Here is a 6000-nt window from a genome sequence, read left to right as displayed (position 1 = left end):
GTTTTCTACACTTCCCACGGCATAAATATGAAGCACGAGGCAAGCTATATGCTTTTATCAACTCTACGTGAACGGCAAAAACAACGTGTTCAATTTGTTTTCGATTTCAATTACTGCGATCTTAAAAACGTGTCATTTTTACGTGGAGTAGCACGAGTTCTCATAGATGTTTTTTATGGGTAGTTCGAAATTATTACTAACGTTGTGCTCACATAGAATAATATCGGATAAAAACAGCAAATACTGTAATAGTAATCACATGACAAATACGTGTGAACGGCAACTTGTCGGCACCAACTCAGTGCCAATTCCTTTTCGCATCATCAGCATCAATTGGCACTTCTTTCAGCGACACTTGAAGCCAGAGTATCACGGAATGAACGGTGTGGGTTCTCTTCGCAAATAGCGTTAGAGGTATAGTTCACGAGCATTAGTATGACCACGCTCAATTTCTCCAGAAAAAAAAAACACCTGTGAAATAGCCATGTTTGATCCCGTCTCTCAACGATGCAATTTATTGCGCAATAGAACGCGGATAACTCTATCGTCGTCCAACGTCCGAAATCCGGCTAATCTAATTCATACAAGCAGCAGAATCCGACTTATCCTCACAACCATGGACGTCTTGCAGAAGGCTCTCGTTCTGTTAGCAGTAATAAGTTGGATCGTTTGGTAGACAGGATCACAAAACGCTGTTTTAGAAGCTTATTTCCTAGAATTAAGAAAGAGAGGATTGTTTTTTAGTTTGCGCTCATACATGTGATCCGCACCCTTGCCAATATCTGTTCGTGAGGAGATCTCAAAATCGTCGCATTTGTTTTACGCTAACTTCCAAAGCAAATTTAAGTGCAGTTGGAAAGATTATCTTTAACCAGATAATTGTGTTAAAGCAATGAAGAATAAAGCGCATGGCGTCTCTATAGAAATACACCTTCACTTTCGACTTTAACATAGAATCGTTGGAGGTTTATGAACCCGCATGCATTCCCACAATAAACTGTGGAGATAAGCTGATGTGTCAAATCTGTGCGTCTATCCTCCGAGACAAGTCTGGTACTATTTTGGCGACTGCAAGGCTGTGAAAAGCTTGCTTGGAACTAGGGAGGTTTTGAACCATTCATCATGCAATCGCAACCAGATCTCCTATTAACAGCGCTACAACCACCCCAACAAGGATATGGGATATGTATGTGGGATGAAGCTCAGCTGATTGTTTAAATCTCACTTGTGTTCGTGTATCCAGCCGATCTTTTTAAAAACATTGTTTATCTGGTATTCATAAGACGTATTTCAGAACGCATTCATGCGATTGGGTGGATGTGCAACAGTCGGTAAGGCATTCCGCCGTGACTGCATGTTTGATTGTTCAACACCGCCCAAGTGCTAGCCAAAGATTTATTCCCTCCGGCGTCAATAAATTCGTACCAAGGTTGTTTAGGGTAGGATAAAAACAGACACATCGGCTTGCTCACGAACGTCATTGTATAGGTTAGACACGCCGTCGTGAATCGCAAACAATTCTGGATTGAATTGAACACGTTGGTGCATCCCAAACGGATCGATCAACCCCAAACCCCTTATCCTTCATCGTATTCATGTGATTATTTTCGTACCGATGAGCGTCGCATTGCCTAAGGGTGGCTGGGGAAAATGTATTAGTTGGGAGCACTCAACGGCGCTCTTATTTCTGGAAGATCTATCTTCCTTTTTTCTCTTAGTAATTTTAGCGTACATGTCGTAGATCCTCTAAGACTAATGCTTAGGTCTTAGGCATCCGACTGATTTAGTTGCTCATTTCCAAAAATAAGAGCGCGGTTGAGTGCCCCTCCCCTACTACACTTTATCCGACAGCTATCCTCAGATGACCCAACATTATTTTGATTCAGTATGTTTGCTGATTCAGTATTTCCTTCAAGTCAGCACTTCTTGAATAAACTCCAGCTTCAGACTCATTTATTTACGTTCAGCACATAGTACATGTGTGGAAATTCCAGCGAGTTCTCGATAATTGGCCTAACAAGCGTAATTGTCCGGAAATCAGTGTGAAGCTATGCACGTAAGTATCACCTTTGAATACCTGGTGTGATTGAAAGGCTGTACAATAAAATATTGGGAAAAGAATGTATTTATGTATGTACGTATGTACCATATGTCGGGATACCCAAAGAACGAAGAGAAAACTTGAAAGAAAGGTGGTTCTTCTAGACATATTCCATAATCTGTCATATATCTTGCTAAATGTTGCAAGCAATTCCCACAGCTTTCTCTAAGTTATTACTCTTACGTTTCCCATTACGTAGAAGCACCTTATAAAACAATTATAAATCTTAGATTTACTGCTGGAGTAACGTTCTCAGATGAAGACTTCAGAAAGATTTATGAATCCCATTTCTGCATCAGTATCACAGTAAACGATGTAGCCAGTAAGGAGGGATCGTCGTTAACTCCACGCGAACTGCAGCTCTAGCGATGGTCCCACCTGGATCGCAACCGCTAGCTCCACAGCGTCAGTTCAAGCGCAGTCACCGACTCCGCCACGGCTCAGTTCTTTCTGACCCGAGAATAGCTTATCCAATATTCACGGCAAGCAATTCTGTTTGATTGGAAACATGTAATCGGAGCATATTAATGTGTAAATATACATAGTATTTTATGAATTGCGATAATTAATAAAAAAAATAAAATAAATTACCCACGAATGGATTGTTTCTGTACAAGCTCTCGCTGAAGATCGAGAAGGTTGGGCAGAGCTACGCTCAAGGACTACAAACCTCGGCGAAGATGCGGGAATCGCGTCAGGCGATAATACCAGCCCTTCGATTAAGTCAAGTCAAGCCATAAAATAAGATTTTAATGGAAAAGTGGTTGTTAGGAAAGACTGCAGATGTCTGTACGGATAACAACTTTGATATTACAAAAAAAGAAGAAATTGTACGTGAAGCGCGTTCTCTCTTCATTAATTAATTTCAAAATTGAGGAAATGTAGAGGTCTCATTTTTTCAGTGAAAGAAGAACCTTTGTAGAAAACACATTTCCCAGAATTATCGATGCTGGAATGGCGAATGGATGATGCTGTTTTTTTCACAACGGACGGGATGAGGAAAATCCATGATTTCGACAGATGTTCAAGTAATAAGGGTTACACCACCAGGGAAGCTTCCTACTTCTCTTCGTTTTTCTCTTTGTCAGTTCTTAACTCTCTATCACAAATGTAAATAGCTTCTAATGTTCTGTAGGCTTTTTGCACTCTTAAAAGCATCACCTCACGAATCTGAGGTGGTACGGATTTCAGGTGGAGTATTCGTTAACGGGATCGTTCCGGTGCGCTACTTTCTACGCAAAAAGCTGGCGCGCTCCAATCGAACTCGTTGTAGAAAATAGCGGGTCGGAACGCTTGAAGCCGTGTCTTCCAGGCCGTTTTTTTTACGGCAATTGGGAAGAAATGGACGGAATCACCCTTTTCTCCATAGGCTACGATTCCGTATACGAATACTCCACCTGAAATCCACCTCAGATTTGTGGCGTGATGCCTTTAAGATCGGAAGGAGTTTTTTTTGCTTTTTTTGAAGAGATACGGATATGCACGACACATTTGCATCGCCTTCAAGGGTGCTCTTCAAAAGAGCAACAAAAAAATCACCACGTGTTATACAATTCTGTAGTTGACTTTTCATAATTTGTTCTAAACGTGCACAAGTGGGCGTGGCATGGGAGTGACTGAGAACACGACACCGGGCCTGTTGTATAATACACGAAGGTGACCGGGAAATTCTGTTCTCTCCCATTCTTTTATTCTTAATAATAAAATAAACGTGCTCGTTGTTCTTGCCTGCATCCAGTTGCCTGTAATGTCCTTGAACCCTATCTGAGTTTCATTTTTTGCATCTAGTTGATCCTGTATCTGCATGAATAGCCAGAAAATATGCCTGTATGGTAATCTTTTCATTCTAACATATATATTTTTCTAAGTATTTAACGTCACTGACAACAACAACAACAACTCATATGTTGGGAACAACATTCCATATGTTCTCTTTATCTGACAACGTGGTCGGATTTGTATCCTTAATTCTGGCAATCATAACAAATGCACTTCTGACTGGAATGATTTACTCAAAAAGTAGTAAAATTGTTGGCGCTTATCGCTACATTATGGTGCTTTTTGGTATTTTCAATATTCTTTACACGCTGGTCGTATTTGTTGCCCATCCGGTATGTTTATTTGTTAATGTTGTTGTGATGTTGGTTATTCATTCATTGAAAACACTTACTTATGCTATAAGAAATCAGGGGGTGAGCCAAATTGAAGTCGGATTGGATTTAACTTCAAACATCTTGAAATTTCCATTTACCTAACCTTAAAACTACTCTATTTTCAATAAACAATCCATAATAAAAAAAAAAAATAAAAAAAAGGGGGGGGGGGAAAAAAAAAAAGGGGACTTTTTTTTTATAAAAAAATAAAAAAAAAAATAAAAAAAAAAAAAAGGTTAAAAAAAAAAAAAAAAAATTTTTTTTTAAAACAATTCCTTTCCAAAAAAAAAAAATAAAATTTACAATTTCCAAAAAAAAAAAAAAAAAAAAAAAAAAAAAAAAATTTAAAAAAAAAAAAAAAGAAAGAAAAAAAAAAAAAAAAAAAAAAAAAAAAAATTTTTTTTTTTTTTTTAAAAAAAAAAAAAAAAAAAAAAAAAAAAAAAAAAAATAAAAAATTTAAAAAAAAAAAAAAAAAAAAAAAAAAAAAAAAAAAAAAAAAAAAAAAAAAAATTTTTTAATTTTTATTAAAAAAAAAAATTTTTTTTTTGAGCTGTTGAAAATTGTGTGTCGTCAAACTTGTCATTGTTTGGAAGTTATTTTAAGAGTCCTTTTTGCGAAAATTTTGCTCAGCCCGCGATGATCACACCATTATCTCATTATTACATTGTTAATACAAAATGTCTATTGTTAATTTCCTTTTTTATTGTTGTCGTCCGTCACAAAATCGAATTATGCACACCAATATTCTTTTTGTTGTCGTATTATGTGCTTTAATCAGTATTTAAAGATACTGATTAAAGTTTCTAGATTAATTAGATATAAGATACTTTAGAACCTAAACTTGAGAATGTGGAAATATCTCGGCATCAATATTTGAGAAAAACAAAACATTTCAGCACATTTGTTTCTTCTACAGTTAGGTGTTTCTTCGCTTCTCTCGGCTACTGAATTTCACATCTGCCATTCATTCCTGCGCTGATTTTCAACGCTGCATTTTTGAAACACAGGAAATCTTAAAAATAACGAATTGGCAACAACGTAGGGAGGGTGATGGGAAAGGGGAGGAGGACGCCTTCAAGAAGGTCATGTCCCGTCACCACGCTTGACGCTGCCTGTAGTTCGCGATGTTCCTACATCAATTTCCACCGTTGTCTCCGTGCGTCCACGTCGGTTTCAGCGCATCCGTAATTGCATCGTGCTCCAAGTGATTTTGACCCGACCATGTTTGAAAGTGCCAGCGAATCCGGAAATTACGAAGCAGAGCTACGGATGAAACGCTCAATCCATATATCTCCTGAAAAGGATTGAACAAACGAGAAAACAGTAAAACAAATATCAGCGACAAAATGCGACAACCTGAACCCGGGCTTGGGGACCAAAAATAGATCGTCGTGTGTTTAAAGAAAAACTTGGAGAAAAAGTGAGAATAAGACATTCAATAATTCAATCACGGAGGTAAAACGAACGAGAACTGCAAAGAAAACTGCGAACACAACACAGACTAAGACTGACCAAGCAGCTGGGACCCGGGTGGGACCTTGCTAATCTGTCCAACTGCACTACGCGAGGGTTGTCATACGAGTATGGTCATACGTTGCACTGCTCGTTTATCGCCTATATCGACGCCACCAACGATTCCTTCCTCCTTGTGAAGTGCCGGAAGTGCCGGAAGTGCCGGAAGCGCCTGACTGTGAACTCTGCGAGTAGTTAGAGTTATGAATTCTCTTTGCTTATATATTTTATTTC

This window comes from Necator americanus, chromosome V, assembly GCF_031761385.1.
Source record: "Necator americanus strain Aroian chromosome V, whole genome shotgun sequence".
Classification (NCBI taxonomy): domain Eukaryota; kingdom Metazoa; phylum Nematoda; class Chromadorea; order Rhabditida; family Ancylostomatidae; genus Necator; species Necator americanus.
Note: the sequence above shows the minus strand (reverse complement) of the source record.